Raw genomic sequence first — 19,159 nt, forward strand, 5'->3', positions numbered from 1 at the left:
TTTACAGGCTGCCTTGACTGTGTCATTCCACCAAGCTGTTTGCTTCATCCTACTTTACACACTACTGTTCCAAGACAATTCTTTAGCCACGTCTAGTACTGTGCCCCTGTACCTTGTCCATTCCTTTTCCAATGACTGTAATTCACTACATTCAACTAACTGGTACCTTTCTGAGATCGCTGTTATGTACTTGTGCCTGATTTCCTTATCCTGAAGTTTCTCCACTCTTATCCTCCTACATATGGACCTGACCTCCTGCACTTTCGGCTTAACAATCCCAATTCACTGCAGATTAAATAATGATCAGTGTCATCAAAGAATCCCCTGAATACACGTGTGTCCCTCACAGCCTTCCTGAATTCCTGATATGTTATTATATAGTCAATGACAGATCTGTTTCCCCTGCCTTCCCAAGTATACCGGTGAATGTTCTTATGTTTAAAAAAGGAGTTTGTGATTACTAATCCCATACTGGCACAGAAATCCAAGAGTTGTTTCCCGTTTCTGTTGGCCTCCATATCCTCTTCAAATTTACCCATAACCTTTTCATACCCTTCTGTTTGATTTCCAATCCTGGCGTTAAAATCACGCATGAGCAGAACACTGTCCTTGTCCTTTACTCTAGCAACTACATCACTGAGTGCCTCATAAAAACTATCCATCTTATCCTGATCTGTCCCTTCACAATGCGAATATACTGACACAATCCTAATTTTCTTGCTAGAAACTGTCAAATCTATCCACATCAGTCGTTCGTTTACAAACCTTATTGCAGCTACGCTGGGTTCCATTTCTTTCCTGATGCAAAGCCCTACACCCCATTGTGCTATTCCTGCTTTGACTCCTGACAGGTAGACCTTGTATTCTCCCACTTCCTCTTCTTTCTCACCCTTTACCCGAATGCCACTAACAGCTAAAACGTCCAGCCCCATCTTACTTGCAGCCTCTGCCAGCTCTACCTTCTTCCCAGAGTAGCCCCAATTGGTATTAATAGCTTCCCATCTCATTACCATTTGTTTGCCAAGTCGTATCTTAGGTGACAGAACAAATTCAATTAGTGAAAAAAAAGGCTCAACATAAGGTGGAAACTTTAAAGGCTTTAGTATCCGAGGTAGATACTAAGGTGAGGAAGCAGGCTAATACCTGCGAAGAGAAAAAGAGTGAAGTGGAAACTCTTGTGACAACCACTTGCCAAGTGATTACGAGAGTGTCGGAATTAGAAAAGAAACTTGACGAAAAACAAAGCTATGTGCCAATCTGTGCACATAGTTCGGAATTGTTGACGAAAGAGGAGCGCTTCGATCCCTTGAAAAAAGGCGATATACACGCGACCGATTTCATTAAAAATTGTGAAAGAGTTTCACCCAGATCATGGACCAATGAGAGAAAAATTAATGCGGTTATTGACGTGTTGGCTGGTGATGCCAAGCGTTGTGGCTTAAACCTCAACGTCACTAACCTGACTTTCGACGAATTTAAAAAAAAATTTCTGGCTGAATACTGGTCAGAGCAAAAACAACAAAGTGTCTGGCGCGAATTTGTCGTATCGAGGCCTTCCGATGCGAATTCGCGTGGCTCGATGAAGGAGTTTTGTGAGGGCTGGATCCGCAAGTTGGAATATTTGCGTGATAGCCGCACCGAATCCGAGATAGTCTGGGAACTCTACAAGAAGCTTCCAGATCATACAAAACGCTACATAGGAAGCAATTACAGGACGATCAATGATTTCCTGGAAAGAGTTGAGAAATAGGACTATTGGAGAGATAATCGCGACAATGGTAGAGGCCGTGGTAAAAACAACGGGTACCACAACAACCACAACAACAATAACCATGGGAATAATGCATACCGCAACCATGTCAGCAATAACAATAATGGTTCGGACTGTAATGACAATCGGTACAATGCAAATAATAACAGGAATAACGGAAACCAGTATCATACTAACGTGATACGGGCTTTGCAGAATAGTAATAACGCCACAGGGTGTGATCAGCCGCCTCAGCAGCATCCGGGGAGCGGATCTGCTGGGACGTGAGAGGGAAATCATTAGCCGCGCCGGTGAGGGGGCCGACCGGGCGTGGAGAAATTTTGGCGCCCCAATAACAGGAGACAACCTAGGTGTCGTCGTTATGAAAATTCCGTATGGAATAATCAACGGCGGGAGAGTGTGCCAGTGTTAGGAGAAAGGAGTGCGCCCACAAGTAGTAGATCAGCTGTAGACACGGCAGTAGAAAATACATTCACACCCAGTGAGAACAATTTAAATAGTGTTCCGGAAATCGTTTATAAAGTGGCAGCTGTAACACCCACAGCGGAACCGGAGTTTGAGTTTAAGAATAATTCGCAAGTGTTGAGAGATGATCAGATGTCGGATAACACGTCCGTCATCGAGCGAGGGGATACAGAGAGGGATGAGGGTGGCTAAGGCAGTTCGGTCGCTTTATGACGCACTAAGAGATTATAGGGGCCTGTATGGGAGAAGTGTTTATGGGGAGCGCGGGCAGGATTTGCCGCGTCTCGTCCCGCAGGAAGATAGTGTTTGTGAAGTGATAGAAAGTTCTGGCCCTAACCGGCAGACTTTACCAGAAATAGTTGATGTTAATGGGGAGCACGAGCAAGAATCGTCGTGTTTCGTCCCACAAGAGTTGGATGTTGAAGTAGTAACGGAAAGTTCTGGCTCTAACCGGCAGACTTTACCGAAAGTTATAGTGGTAGAAGTAGCCGACCCATCCGACGCAAAACTCCAGTCTAAACATTGCGAAAGTATTAAGGAGAAAGATTACAAGAATTTTAGTGATAGCCGGATACGACTGGTAGAAAAACACGTAGATTACAGCGTGTATGAGGTTAGAGCTGACGTTATACGGTCGGACGGTAGCAGTGTGGGTTGCGCAGATCCAGAGGAAGTAATTGCAGATACTACTGGGCACATTGCTCCAGGTAGATTAGCAGATGAGATCAATCTGTGGAGTCATGTTGTGGGGAGTTCTGGAAAAAAATGGAAACGGGCGTATAGCATTGTGGGCTGGGAGTCCCCCATTCGGGGAAGTTCGGCAGCCGAGTTCAAGTACTTATTGCATTCGACGACACGTTGGGCGACTTGCGCGTCGGAGATGGGGATGAAATGATGATGATAACACAACACTCAGGCCCTCAGCAGAGAAAATCTCCTGCTCCAGCCGGGAATCGAAACCGCCCCCCTTGGCGTAGCATTCCGCCGCGCTGACCACTCAAAAAACGGGGGCGGATTGGCTAGTCCTTCAGTATGACTTCAAGTTACGCTGTTATTGACTGTGGGAACTGTGATGGCACAACGGTATGTCACAGACAGCCTAGTCGTCTTGTGTTGTCTTTCAAGCGACGATATTGTGGTGTTATTTTTCAACAACAGAACAGTCCACACATAAAACTTGTCTCTATGAACTGCCTGCGTAATGTTGAGCTACTCTTCTGGCCAGAAAACTTCATAGATTGGCTTGCAAGATCCTCATATCTGCCACCGATGCAATATGCATGGGATCAACTCCGTCCCAGCTCTAGTATCCCAGAATATCAAAGACCAGTTGAACAGTTGCGCGCCATCTTGTCACAGGAGAGGATTCAGCGACTTTATGACACCCATCGCAACTAAATCAGTGCATGCATCCGGGCCAGAAAGGGCGCAACTAAATACTGATAAGTGACACCAACTGTCAAGTTCTGTGTTAATTCCACTTGATATCATAATCACGTGCAACGTCAATCATAGCAAAGTGTTGGTCATCAATTGATATTATAGCACAATCATAAAAACTAATATAGCCCAAACCACTCTAAATTTTGGTCGGTGGCCAGAGTTATCAGTGGTATAAAAACTAGTGCTAAAACTCACGGTGATGAAATAACATCACATACCCTTCAAAGCTGTTAATTTTCATTTCGTTTCCTCCTCCCCTTTTGTGCGCTTCAATATCTTTTCTTCAAACAGTGTATATATGCAAGAAAACACACACCCATTTATTAAACGTAGATGTGAAAATGTGCCAATACTACAAATCATACACAGCTAAACATAGTATGAAGGTAGAGTTAGTGTCCCACACCCTTATCTAATCTTCCTAGTTGATAAAAACTCACAATGTACTATTTGATGCGCTTACTTACATGAATGACCATTAATAAAGTTGTATAAGACCGCCATCGGGGTATGAATTATAATAAATGAAACAAGTAAATAAAAGGAATTACAACTAAAGAGCAGAAGGACACTCGTTCTTCAAACTGGCAATATGTGTCTATAATTTTACTAACTACTGGTCACAATGCTAAACTGGGTGAAGCTATGCTTTGCAAGTTTAGTTGATAAGTTGTTTGATATTGTGTTATTTCTTCAATGAAAACTCGAAAAAAGACGACAATAACTTTAACAGCATTCTGATACTTCATATGTTTGATATGAATGGTGGTTTAAGTTTCTAACATGGATTCTGTAGTGTATGATGTCACAGGAAGTATCTAATGGCGGATTGTAGGATGTGCAGGGTCTTTTGCTGGTCGATGCTCATTGTGCGTTCGTCGGTCGTTGGTGAGTCTGTCCACAGACCCGTGCAGTTAGGTGCTTCAACTTCCGGTGAACGATTTTACGAACTTGACTATTGTTTGTGGACTAATACATGTTCTTCGCAATGGTTATTTACGATTCTGAACTTAACGTAGCGACTGATAATGGAAAACTACACTTTCAGACTTTTAGTGTTTGTAGTTGATTTCATGCAGTAACCTGAGAGCAGTTAAATGAACTTTTCTCGCACGTTTTTCTGTATCCGATGCTCTGCTCGAACTACATACCTTAATAATTATTTAATTGTTTTTCATTTCAATCCGCAATGTATGTGACGCCACTTTAGATGTGTGAAGATTATTGAATAATTATTTCTTTTTTTTTAAATTATAACCTTCTGATTACATCACACCATTTTATCTAAGTCATGTCGCTTATTTAAACATTATTCACTAGTTTACTTAGAAGGGTTGAGGCTCAATTCTAGAGTAATTATATTGGCTTTTGAGAGATCGTGCACTGACCACACTGTTATACGGCGAATAAAAGTTCTATTGCTATCATACGTACTTACCTCGTCCTCCGTTACATTTAACGGATCGCTTTTGAGCTATGAAGCTCTTGGTGTGCTCTTTACCTTAGTAAAACGTCGCCTCCATTTTGCCCCGAAAGTCTATGGATTTGCACTCAGACAACGAAACACACTTTTCCCCGCTGATGCGCCTTAGCCACGTGTACTTAGCAAGAATGTAAAAGGGATTCATTTGATACGCTGGAATCTTACACAGACGAAGAGAAAAGTGGAAGCTATTGGATGTGGAGCACAGTTAGCAGAACAACGGATGACTGCAACAAAAATAGATAACATAGTTATTGACTGTCTCGCAAGTGCATATGTTCCCATTCTTGGACGTACGTTTCACTGCAGTCTGCTTGTACAGTACTAATAGGCCTGCTGCTCCTATGCATCCACCTCATTGTGTATTATATGATGCCACTTATTTCGATGTTGTTCGATTGCAGGCGGTTCATTAATTCCTTCTATAGTTGAAGAAACCCGTGTTTCCCTTTATTGCACATGAGAAGTGAAATCTCTGCCCTCCAGATGCGCTCTTCTCGTCTCGCAGCTCATCTTACAGTATCTTCCTAGAAGTGCGACGTTCCTTTGTTCGAAACACAATTAACGACCATCTGAGTTTCCCTGATATTCCGCGGCAGTTTGAAATGAACCGCTTTCTTAACATGTCCCTGAAATGAAGACAAATATTCTGTCGTGTATGATAAAGATTCACCAAACGCCGTGGTTTTGGAAAAAATGACATTTTGTCCATGGAGTAAGTGACTGACTATTTTGTAAAAAATTTTTGTTTATTTATAGACGCAATCACATTCTTATGACACAGTCATAACCGGTTTCGGCCATACAATGACCATCTTCAGTGTCATTTACATAGAAACTGGTTTCTTGACTTCACAGTGGCGGCCAGATACTTCACGTTGGAGACTGCTTACATTTTCATCCCCAGTGTGAATATCTGTAAGTCTGTGACTTTCAAATGCGGGCTTACAGGCCACTATTTCTTCATCATGTTTAATCTGAGTTCAGACCTGTTGTACTATTTGAGGAATCTATTTGTAATGGTTTAATTTCTGTAACCATAACTATGGTGACGTGATTGGATATCATCAGTGGAATTGTTTCTTGGAGTAATGTCGGAGTTGATGCAAATTTAAGAGATTTCGTCTGCCTTGTATATTAGCACTATGTTTTATTCTATCAGTAACATTAACAATTAAATCCTAAGCAAAATTGTATCACTCCTCAGAAACGGAGTGTGCCCAAACAAAAAGAAATGAAACCGTTATGAGCTCCTAGACGAAGCCTGTATATAACCTCGCTATTATTTACTAGATAATGTAATCCAACAAAACGCAGAAACACAAAGACTTCGTTAAGAGTGATATACAATTCCTCATAGTTACTCCTAGTTAAGTTTTTTGTTGCGTCTCTAACCCGTTTCGGGCGGTAACATGGTTGTTCCTGTAACCAAGTCAGGATTGATTTACTCTCTCGTTTCTCTTCAACTGAGGCACTCTTCCGTTTCGAAGGAAATCGATGTCAATGTGACAATAAAGTCCACGAGTCCATTTAATATTTAGATTTCTGTTTAAACATTTCAGAGCATTATGTTATGTTAATTTTGTAAGTTTTATGCTTATATTTATATTCAGTGTACGGTTCTAAGTGTAGTTTTTCAAAACAGAGTTATTACTTTTGCATTACAGTGAAACTTTTAGACTTTAATGTGACTGTATACTTAATGTAACTTTATGCTCACTAATGATGTTGTATAAGCATTACTTGCACTGCATATGAAGCTTCTACACTCAAAGAACCTAAGTGCATAATTGCGTACAATGTATGCAATTGTCATGAACAATACGCATCTGACCTACCACATTTGATTACTATTATAATGTTGTGTAAACTTTATACGACATCTTCAAGCTTACATCTGCAATGATGAACTATACACAGCCATTGGACAAAATAACATCAGTCTATGAATACATTCTGCTTGGACAATCACTGTGCCGTAAGTGCACAATACAATGTTCAATTCTGGCCATAATGATCACTTTGGATTATGTATACGACAAAGGATAAACAGCTAACCTTGCAACTGCCTACTCGAAATAAATCACTCTGGTTTACCAATATTTAAATAATTTTTCCATGTGCAAGATACTGCACCAGCTTAATACGCAGTTATCAGTCGAATCTTACGAACTGAAATGCGAGTCCGAAATACTTTTCTTTTATAAACTTTTTTAATAGTAAGTGTGATGTGGAGGCTTAGTGTCGATTAATTTGAAAACTAATTTCGTTTCATATGTCTTAGTAGAGATCAAATATGAACATACGTACTGCTATACAGGAGCCAAGGTAGCCCCTGAGGGCCGGCAACCCATATTACACAACAGAGGATGAGGTTGTCTATGCCTAACGCATACCAAAAGCACCATCGTAAACACCGGCTATTTACATACAAGATAATGTAAACAGACATTCCGAGCACTACCACCTGCAGGGGGAGCTCGAGCCACGGCCACTATACCAAAACCTGATTGGCTGGACACAGGTATTTAAGGGGTATTTAAGGGCTAGAACCAGCCCCGAAGTTAAGTTCACGCCGGATGCCGACCTCGTGTACTGCGACCGTTGAAGATTGTATCTTCGTCTCTGAATTGGACTGTTACTAGTGTGTGTGTGTGTGTGTGTTTTAGCACGAACCTTTGTGGAAAATTAGAAGTGAACTTTTGTTTGCCTCAATTAGGAGACTTATTGGCATCGTTATTGTTACCTTTCGTTTGTTGTTCGGTCATGAACCTTGTGAACTTACATCAATAAAAGTTGTGTTTGTGAGAAATTGCGATTTGTCAGTCACAACACATACATCACTGGATACTGTTATTAACAAACGGTTGAAATATGTAAATAAACAGTAAATTTACAAGGTCAACTTTCCGAAAAAAATTTACGTGAATCATACTTCTTCAAATAAAATTTGTATTCAGCATTTAAAGATGAAAAGTGGTACAAGGCGACGTGTTTTTTCCTGAGTTCACGCATTTACCAAAGAATTAAACAACAACACCGTAATGGACAAACACTATGAGTTATGTGAATTGACCATCCAAAACTGAAAATACTCCTTAAACATGACACCCTAGTATCTGCAAAGCTATCGCGCGTAAGAGGATATTATCTTGTTTGATAAACTCCGAAATTAGGGATTGGTTGTGCTGATTTGTGTGGGGGGTGGGGGGCGGAAGAGACCAAACTGCGAGGTCATCGGTCTCATCACATTAGCGAAGGTTGAGGAAGGAAGTCAGGAGCGCCCTTTCAAAGGAACAATCCAGTCATTTGCCTGAAGCGATTTAGGGAAATCACGGAAAACCTAAATCTGGACGGCGGTATTGAACTGTCGTCCTCCAGAATGCGAGTCCAGTGTGCTAACCACTGCGCCACCTCGCTCGGTCTGAAATAAGGCTTCTGCACCACTACACATGTGTGCTTCCAACCACATTCGAGAACCAAGTCTCTTCCTCCCTCACTGACTCACTGCTTAATAACAACACGAACTGTGGAATCCAGAGAGTCTCCTTAATACGCGTACTCATGAAAAGTGTTTACTGTGACCAATATCGCATATAAAACTTACACCTACCGTACACCTTCTTTCAGATTTTCGTTTATTTAGATGCATTTGAATCTATAATTGGCAGCCAAATGCAAACGAGACGATGGAAATAAAAGTAAGTAAACTCTTTATTATTTCAAAAGTAATCACCATAACTGTTAATACATTTATCCCACTGTGAAATAAGACGGTCATGGAAAAATGTTTGCAGTTGCTTACGGACCCATGATTGCTACGTGTATCTCTTTGTCGGAAGCAAGTCAATGGTCATGAACGTCTTTCTTCAGGGCGCCAAAAATAAGAAAATCGGCAGGAAAGAGATAGCGACTGTATGGAGAATGTACAAGGGATTCCAAGGGAAACTTCTGCAACGTAGTCGAGGCAATCTTGTCAAGATGTGGAGCCTGCACACACGCTGAAGTTTCGCCGGGAGGACCTTACATATTACATACACTCAGGATCTCTCCCCTTGCGATTTCAATATTTTTGGATCCTTGAAGAAAGACATTCCAGACCGTCGATTTGCTTCGGAGGGAGTGGTGCACACCTGGTTACAATCATTGTTCCGTAGGCAACCACAAACATTTATCCACAAAGGCAATGAACGTCTTATCTCACATTGGGATGAACATATTAACAGTTGCTGCGATTTCTTGAAATAATAAAGTTATTACTTACTTTTTTCCATCTTTCTCGTTTCCATTTGACTGCCCCTAATACTTAATCATTTGTCTGACACTATTTTATCTTCATTTTTCCCCGAGCTGTGGAAGGTGTGAACGAATTTAAAAACTGTGGTGGCACAAATTCTACAGAAGAATACCAATTTACACAGATCTACAACAGAATCGTACAATACTTATATGGCCGACCGTGAATATTTCTAGAGACATTGCACATCTTATTTAATGATAAGTATCGGAAGCTTCATCAACAATCTTTAGCTTTATGCTCTTACAGCAACAAAATTGTACACTCGACTCTCTTACGAAAAAACGCTCGTGCACGTCTGTAAACGCGTTTCTCGTAACCCAGCTGCTGCTTATCTTTTAAACTACACTTGGACTCTCGTAAGAAGGCCCTATTTAACTCCCTTTCAGGCAAACAGTCTCTTTGCAATAATCTGGGTTTCCTTCTCAGCTCCACCAGCTGCCTTGTTCTAGACTTTGAGCCAACGTTTCTCCGTGATTTCAGTGACAAAACAAATGCGCCCGGCTGCTGAGAAGTCATTACCTCTTTTAGTTGTCTTTTTTGCCCCGTCTTGGTGGCTCTAATTGATGAGAAACTCTACGAGTGGAGTGTATACGCCCTAAAGCAACTCCTCCAAAATTTCGAGACTCGGGAATGCAGAAACGTAGCGAGTGCTTCTTCGTACCGACGCTACTAATTAATAAATGCACAAAAGGATTTATGGAGCTTTGTCTTTGAGCGTTCGTGTAATTGCTTCCTGTGTTTATCCACTTAGAAGGCATTTTGCAGCGGCAGATATTAGGGATCCGCCGCCAAGTACCCTGTAGGCTTCGTAGGCTTCTGTTTGTATTTGTAGAGTTTGTAATTAAAAATAAATTGAAACTCCAAGATTCAGATCTTTTCTTGGACTTATTTACACTTTCACCGAACTCTCTTGGGTTTCGAGTCAGACTTCTTACGAAAGAAGTCCTTCGGTGAATACCAACGTCCTTTTTAAATTAGTAATATGTGCTCATAAGAGACTTAGCTTCAAGGTGAGAGTGAGGTTAGTGGCGATAAGACACCTTATTTGATGAGAGTCTAGGATATCAGCCGATTTTCAATAGACTTTGACTACTCACTGAAAGTCGAAGAATCATCCTTAAGTCTGGGCGTAATTCGATCTTTGCTAGTATCACTACAAGCGTGACAGACGATCTTCATATTCAACTTCATGAAAGGAGCTTCATGGTTTAACGTCCCGTCACACATATCTAATTACATCCTGGAAAGGTATCGAAGTGATGCAAAGATTGCGACTTGCTTTAGACAGAGGTGTAGAGCTGTGCCGTTTACAAAACGCACCTACGCAACATCTTATGGTTGTTGCAGTATTCATGAGCAAGTCCAATTCATACAAATACAAGGTTGTAACTATTTGTAGCGGTGTGTATTTGAATGATCTCATTCGCTCAGTCGTTGGTAAAGCAGGTGACAGATTTTGATTCATTGACAGAATTCCGGGAAAGTCCAGTCAGTCTACAAAGGAGATTACTTAAAAAACAACGTTGTGGTCTGTCCCAGAACACTGCTAAAACCTGTGGGACCTGTACCATAAAGGAAAACAGCGGCAACGTGGAAGGTCAGAGATTCGTAAGGAGGGCGCATGAGAAAATACACGGGTACGTGTAAGCGAACCAAATTTTGCGCATGTCATTATTATGTTATTGGCTATAACCTGGATTTTTTCAATCTTTTTGACAAATAATTTGATCAGGTCGTGCTGGATACTTTCAGAACACACACTATTACATTGCGAACATTTTCTCTAAGGTAGTTTTGTTATCGCTTACAAAATGTAGTAGGCTATTTTTAGTAATTAGATAAACAAATATGTACACCAGTTTTTTGATCTCATTTTTAGAACTCTAGTAACATATATTTAATTTCATGTGTATGATACACAGCAATTTTTGTTTCGCAAAAAATTAAACAAGTTTTACAGTAATGCACATTGAAAAGATTTTTACCAGATGAAGTGTTATAGTATGTACAAAGCTTGTAGCAAATTTCACTTATTTATCTGGAATGGCTCAACAGCTAATGTTCCTTACTCATTAGAAAATTAAAGTTTTTGGAAATGCAAGAAAAAGAATTTATTAGAATCAATGCCATAAATAGATACCTTAATGTTGGCCATAACCATACGTTTGGTCTTTTTGGTCTTCATGCAGCTCTTTTCATCTAGTCTGATCCTTTTTTTGGGGTCTCTTCTAAATGAGGTTATTTAAGCCTTCGCGTTTTGTGTTCCACCATGTGTGCATTTATTTCGTGAATCGTAATTAATCATTTAGTAAACGGGCTCACAGAATTCTATACTTCACAGATATCTTCTCTGGCGGCAGGATATAATGAAATAGCGCAAACAAGGAGAGACTCGTGTAGAAAATGGGGCGTAGCACTGCACATTGTTTGAAATAAGGTGGCTTTTACATCATTTGTACCACGAACTGAACTCTGAAAATTGGAGATAATAATTGTAACATGCTGCAGAATTATTTGGCAGCAAAAAATTTCTACATTTCTAACCACGGGAGGGCGTCACGGAAATTCTGAAGAAATTCAATTGACAGACGCTTCAGGAGAGACGCCAACTACTTGGGAGACTAACTATAATGTCTCAGGAACCTGTATTAAGTGAAGAATATAGGAATATACAATGCCCCTCACGCATCGCTACCACAGGGGCCGCGAAGATAAGATTAAACAATAAAAGACACCATCGAGGAAAATAAGTAATCATTCCTCCCGCGTTTCATACGCAGTTTAACGGGGAAAGATGGACAGTATCCTTTGCCACGCACTTTATACTGCTTTACGTAACATGTATGTAAATGTAGGTGGGCAAGGAGGGGCAGGAATATGATCCACAGTTACTTAGAAGGCTCCAAGTCGGCATATGTGGTTCAGACATACCATCAAGAACCTAAATTAGGATGGCCGAAATAGTTAGGAACACCGCTGCTTCTTAATGCAAGGCCTGAGACATGTAGCTAGGTGATTTAAGTGCGCGTGCATCAAATATAGAACGATTACGAGCGTATTAGTTCTAGTGAGTGGAAGGGCTAGGCTGAAGTTGGTACGACACATACGTTCGAAATACCTAACACTTAATTGCAATTCCAGCTCCCCACAGACATTTATTTAAACAATAATACCAGAACCCGCAGGAACACTTTCTATAATACAAGATTTAGAATCACAAAAATCACAGTGAATATTATTTACAGATGACTTCACACACAATTGTAATAAAACGCTACACATTGCTACTCACACAATTATAATAAAGCAGAATACAAATGACTTCCCATACAATTACGATAATAGAATACAAATGACTTCTACATACAATAAAACAGGCACCAATCTATTAATTCCAGTTAACAGTCTGGTATAATTTAATGACGTGGTCAACAAGCTAGAAGCAACATCAGCAATCTTAGGAAGTACGCCCCATTCAACAATAAAATATTGGGTTGGTGCATTTTGATATTCCGTTGCTATGGGTTTGTTTATCGATTGTTATTTCTTATTTACAGTTCACTGCTACTGTTTGAGTTTACATATTGGGATTTTGTCATTTGGAGATAAAAGTGGAGCTGTAGACTCTAGGAAATGGAGTGCCAAGAGGAGAAATCGGAACATTTCCTACAAATTCTTCTGTTTGAGTTCCATAGAGGGGTAACAGCACCAGAATCGACAAGAAACATTTTTGCCGTGTATGAGCATAATGACACTGTATGAAGCACAGCAAATTGAAGGATTCCTCGTTTTAAGAAGGATCGTTTCGATATTAGTGACCCTGTGTTCAGGAAGAACTTCGGGTCTTGATGAAGATTGTTTAAAGGCAATAATCCATAATGGTCCAAGTTAGTGTACTTGTGAACTGGCAAATGCGATGAACTGTTTTTCATCGTGGGACATTGGCATGCAGGGGGAAGGTTCAAAAATCGGGTGTATGAGTACCGCATCTCCTAAGCCAAAATCACAAAAATCAGCAAGTGGCTATAAGTGCATCTCTGCTTGCTTGTCATCAATTGGCCCGTGAACTACACCGAACATTCCTATCCTGTTTTGTTACTGGTGACGAGAAATAGTGTCTTTACATCAACATAGGAAAAGAAGGGAGTAGTTTAACCCCAACTAAGCAGCAACTCCCCATAAAAACACCTGCGCGCATCCACAAAATACGATGTTATGCATCTGGTGGAACAGTGGCAATGTGGTGAACAACTAATTGCTTCCCTTAGGGGTGTCCATCACTGTTGACATCTATCGTAAACAACTGAGACGTCTTGCAGACGCTATCCTAGAACAAAGACCAGGTAGACATTGTAAAGTGATGCTACTATAGGGTGGTCCATTGATAGTGACCGGGCCAAATATCTCAGGAAATAAGCATCTAAACGAAAATACTACAAAGAACGAAACTCGTCTAGCTTGAAGGGGGAAACAAGATGGCGCTATGGTTGGCCCGCTAGATGGCGCTGCCATAGGTCAAATGGATATCAACTGCATTTTTTTTTTAAATAGGAACCCCCATTTTTTATTACATATTCGGTAGTACGTAAATAAATATGAATGATTTAGTTGGACCACTTTTTTCGCTTTGTGATACATGGCACTGTAAATGCCGCATACGTATAAGTACGTGGTATCACGTAAGATTCCGCCAGTGCGGGCGGTATTTGAGTCGTGATGCGTTATCCGTCCTAAAATGGACCGTTTACCAATTGCGGAAAAGGTCGATATCGTGTTGATGTATGGTTTTTGTGATCAAAATGACCAACTGGTGTGTGCTATGTATGCTGCTCGGTATCCTGGACGGTATCATCCAGTTGTCCGGACCGTTCGCCGGATAGTTACGTTATTTAAGGAAACAGGAAGTGTTTAGCCACATGTGAATCGTCAACCACGACTTGCAACAAATGATGATGCCCAAGTAGGTGTTTTAGCTGCTGTCGCGGCTACTCCGCACATCAGCAGAAGACAAATTGCGCGAGAATCTGGAGTCTCAAAAACGTCGGTGTTGAGAATGCAACATCAACATCGATTGCACCCGTACCATATTTCTATGCACCAGGAATGCATGGCGACGACTTTGAACGTAGTGTACAGTTCTGCATTGAATGGCGACGACTTTGATTGTGGTGTACAGTTCTGCCACTGGGCACAAGAGAAATTACGGGACGATGACAGGTGTTTTGCACGCGTTCTATTTAGCGACGAAGCTTCATTCACCAACAGCGGCAACATAAACCGGCATAATCTACGCTATTGGGCAACGGAAAATCCACGATGGCTGCGACAAGCTGAACATCAGCGACCTTGGCGGGTTAATGTATGGTGCGGCATTATGGGAGGAAGGATAATTGGTCCTCATTTTATCAATGGCAGTATAGTGATGCAATGTATGCTGATTTCCTACGTAATGTTCTACCGATGTTACTACAAGATGTTTCACTGCATGACAAAATGGCGATGTACTTCCAACCTAATGGATGTTCAGCACATAGCTCGCGTGCGGTTGAAGCGGTATTGAATAGCATATTTCATGACAGGTGGATTGTTCGTCGAAGCACCATGTCGTTACAAGTATGTCCAAATGCACTGAGGTTGACGGACATCATTTTGAGCATTTATTGCATTAATGTGGTATTTACAGGTAATCAGGCTGTAACAGCATGCGTTATCAGAAATGATATGTTCACAAAGGTACATGTATCACACTGGAACAACCGAAATACAATGTTCAAACGTACCTACGTTCTGTATTTTAAATTAAAAAAAACCTACCTACCTACCCAACTGTTCGTCTAAAATTGTGAGCCATATGTTTGTGACTACTACAGCGCCATCTATCACAAAGCGAAAAAAGGTCCATCTAAAACATTCATATTTATTTACGTACTACACGAATATGTAATAAGAAATTGGGGTCCCCATTAAAAAAAAAAGAAAAAAAAAACGCAGTTGAAATCAGCTTGACCTATGGCAGCGCCTTCTAGCGGGCCAACCATAGCGCCATCTGGTTTCCCCCTTCAAGCTAGACAAGTTCTGTTCTTTGTAGTTTTTTCGTTTGACTCTTATTTCGTGAGATATTTGGCCCGGTCACTATCAATGGAACAAGAAACACTATACAGGAGTTGGATCGGGAAGTCATTCCGCACCCACCTTATTCACCAGATCTTGCCCTCTCAGATTACCACTTTATACGCTTTCTATCTTAAAACTTTCAAGTAGCTCCCTTCTCTGGATGAAAACAGCGCTCCGAGCATGTGTCGACGAGTTCTTGCCTCAAAACTACGTGATTTATACAGTTTCTGAATCGGGAAGTTACCGCAGCGATGACAGATTGCCACGCAGTTGTAAAGAATGAAGTGCACCCCGCTTGCCAACAGAGCTCGGCAGTCCGGATGGTCACCCATTCAAGTGCTAGCCCGGCCCCATAGTGTTTAACTTCTTGATCTGACGGGAACCGGTGTTACCACTGCGGCAAGGCCGTAGTTGACATCTACTGCACAAAATATGAAAAGGGGCTTTCCTATTTGACATGACGATTTTCAGGAAGTTTCGGCCATAAATATGAATGAAGTTACGAATTTTCTAAATACACTCAAACCCTGTAATATAAATATAATCATATTCTTTACAAGATTGTGTTTGAGACCAGAGGTGATGGTCAGAGAGATTAACTTCGTTTTGTCGGCTACCTGGATGTGGAACTTCAGATGTCTGATCGTGCCAGCCAAAGATGCTCATATTTCGTTTCTCGCCAAACTACAACATGGCTGTTAGGACATATCACTAGAACACGAAAAGAAAATACCTGTACGTTTCGATCTCACTCCCACATCAACCTATTACATTGTATGTCGAGAAGAAATCAGTGTGCAATTGTTTGTCGCGTACAAATCGATGGAAATTTGTTTGTTAAATTACGACATGGCGGAAAATGGGAAGTACACGAATCTTCAGATGCGCTGGCTGCAGTTCTGTACTGAGAGACCAGACTTTTATATCCAGGTCGTGTAGAGATCAGTGTTTGTCAAAGTAACTCAGAGGGTAGAAGTAGCAAAGTGTGTTTGACAGTTTGGCAATGTACTTGGCTTAAAAAGAATGGACGCTGGATTGCTGTGTAGTGGAAGAAGCATTACATAAAAATGTTTTGCATTAATGTTTTGGGGAATTACAATAACAGTAAAGATAAAGATTAGGAATATTCAGGACCAACATTTTAAACTGAGTCCTTTGGCAGTCAGATGGTGTATGTAAATTTCATAGAAAACGGATTGTGTACTCGCAGACGTATTGTTCGATGAACCGGCTAGTGTGGATTTCGCATCGTATAGTGTGAGCTCCACGTATTTCCATTCAAAAATAAATTTGCGGATAGTTCTGTTGCCTTACACTGACATTTACATATTTCGAAATCAACAGTAAGTTTTACATATTTTTCGGGTACCAACATGAAACTTTCTAACACGTGTTTATATATGTAAAAAACTATCAAATGACGTTAATACTTGATGGTTATCTCCAGTGTCATCGATACGGACCAAGTAACCGCTCCGATGTGATACGGCGAGCAACGCAACGAGTGGAGAGTGAAGGGACATCTTGGTACTTCCAGACCGAAGCCTGAATGCAGAAGCACGCTCCACCGATGTGCCCAGCAAGCCGCAGCTTCTATTAAGCGGCTCCACTGTGGCGCTGCAGCGAGAGCCACGCGCGGGAATTCAAGACATGGCAACTCGTGACGACTTGCGGTAGGAGAATGAATATTTAAACAATGTGATGAATAACCGCCAACGGCTACTGACAAAGCTGTTGTGCTGAAAAACCAGTACAGGTTCCTGAGTACCAGTTGAAAGAACGTATAAACAATGTTACAAGATTAAACTGTCACAATTCTATCAACTTATGTACATGTTAACGGAAAGGACGTAATAAAACGTCACATACTGAAATAAAGGAATTTACAAAAGCATATAAAATCAGTGGTGTCATAACAAAATCCATGAATTCGGAACTGGAAATCAAAGTAACATACATGTTGTTTTTGTTGTTGTTGTAGTTTTCAGTCCTGAGACTGGTTTGATGCAGCTCTCCATGCTACTCTATCCTGTGCAAGCTGCTTCATCTCCCAGTACGTACTGGCGGGCCGGAGTGGCCGAGAGGTTCTAGGCGCTACAGTCTGGAACCGTGCCACCGCTACGGTCGCAGGTTCGAATCCTGCCTCTGGCATGGATGTGTGTGATGTCCTTAGGTTAGTTAGGTTTAGGTAGTTCTAAGTTCTAGGGGACTGATGACCTCAGAAGTTAAGTCCCATAGTGCTCAGAGCCATTTGAACAATTGAACCATTACGTACTGCAGCCTACATCCTTCTGAATCTGCTTAGTGTATTCATATCTTGGTCTCCCTCTACGGTTTGTACCCCCCACGCTGCCCTCTAATACTAAATTGATGATCCTTTCATGCCTCAGAACATGTCCTACCAACCGATCCCTTCTTGTCAAGTTGTGCCACAAACTCCTCTTCTACCCAATTCTACACAATACCTCATTATTTATGTGATCTAATCGTCAGCATTCTTCTATAGCACCACATTTCGAAACCTTCTATGCTCTTCTTTTCCAAGCTATTTATCGTCTATGTTTCACTTCCATACATGACTACACTCCATACAAATACTTTCAGAAACGCCTTGCTGACACTTAAATCTATACTCGATGTTATCAAATTTCTCTTCTTCAGAAACGCTTACCTTGCCATTGCCAGTCTACATTTTATATCTTCTCTACTTAGACTATCATCAGTTATTTTGCTCCCCAAATCGCAAAACTCCTTTACTACTTTAAGTGTCTTATTTCCTAATCTAATTCCCTCAGCATCACCCGATTTAATTAGACTACATTCTGTTGTGACGTAACAAGACTGTTACGCCACTTGGTAGTAGCCGGTGGAAAGGCACGCGTACACACACGCCGACGGGCGTGAATTACTGGAACAGGCTACGTAATTAATGCTATGAAGAAAAGTACGTATCTGGATTAATACTTATCTTTAATCAATCATTGTGGTACATCGCTCTTGACAATACACAGGAGACTTTAATTACAATCACGGTAAGGCTAATGGCGCCTTGCTAGTTGGTAGCCATTAACTTAGCTGAAGGCTACTCTATCTCTCGACTAATGAGAGAGAAAGGCTTCGTACATCTAGTCGCAAGCTAGGTCGTCCGTACAACTGGGCCGAGAGCTCTATCGTATATCGAGACCTGCCTTGTGGTGGCGCTAGGTCTGCGATCACTCAGTGGCGACACGCGGGTCCGACATGTACTAAATGGACCGAAAGAGAAGAGGCATTGCCCACATTCACTCACACCTTGTGATTCTACATTGTTCAATGTTCTTGCGACCACATCACGCAATGCGCGGGGAACATTGCGCGCTCTGAAAAATTTCGGTTGCGCGTTCACTTTCAGTTCCAAATGTGCTTCATAGTTTTTAGCGCAACCTAAGCCCGGTGCAAAAATGTCTGCAAATTCGTCACATAAGCGAGAAACACTGTCTGAAGGCACAGTCTGATTCACTGATAGGACCTGATTTACAATAGACATGTTAAACAACTGAAATAAATCTAAGCCAAACAAGTTCACTGCAGTAGAAGAACGAAG

The sequence above is a fragment of the Schistocerca piceifrons genome, chromosome 2, assembly GCF_021461385.2.
Source record: "Schistocerca piceifrons isolate TAMUIC-IGC-003096 chromosome 2, iqSchPice1.1, whole genome shotgun sequence".
In the NCBI taxonomy this organism is placed as follows: domain Eukaryota; kingdom Metazoa; phylum Arthropoda; class Insecta; order Orthoptera; family Acrididae; genus Schistocerca; species Schistocerca piceifrons.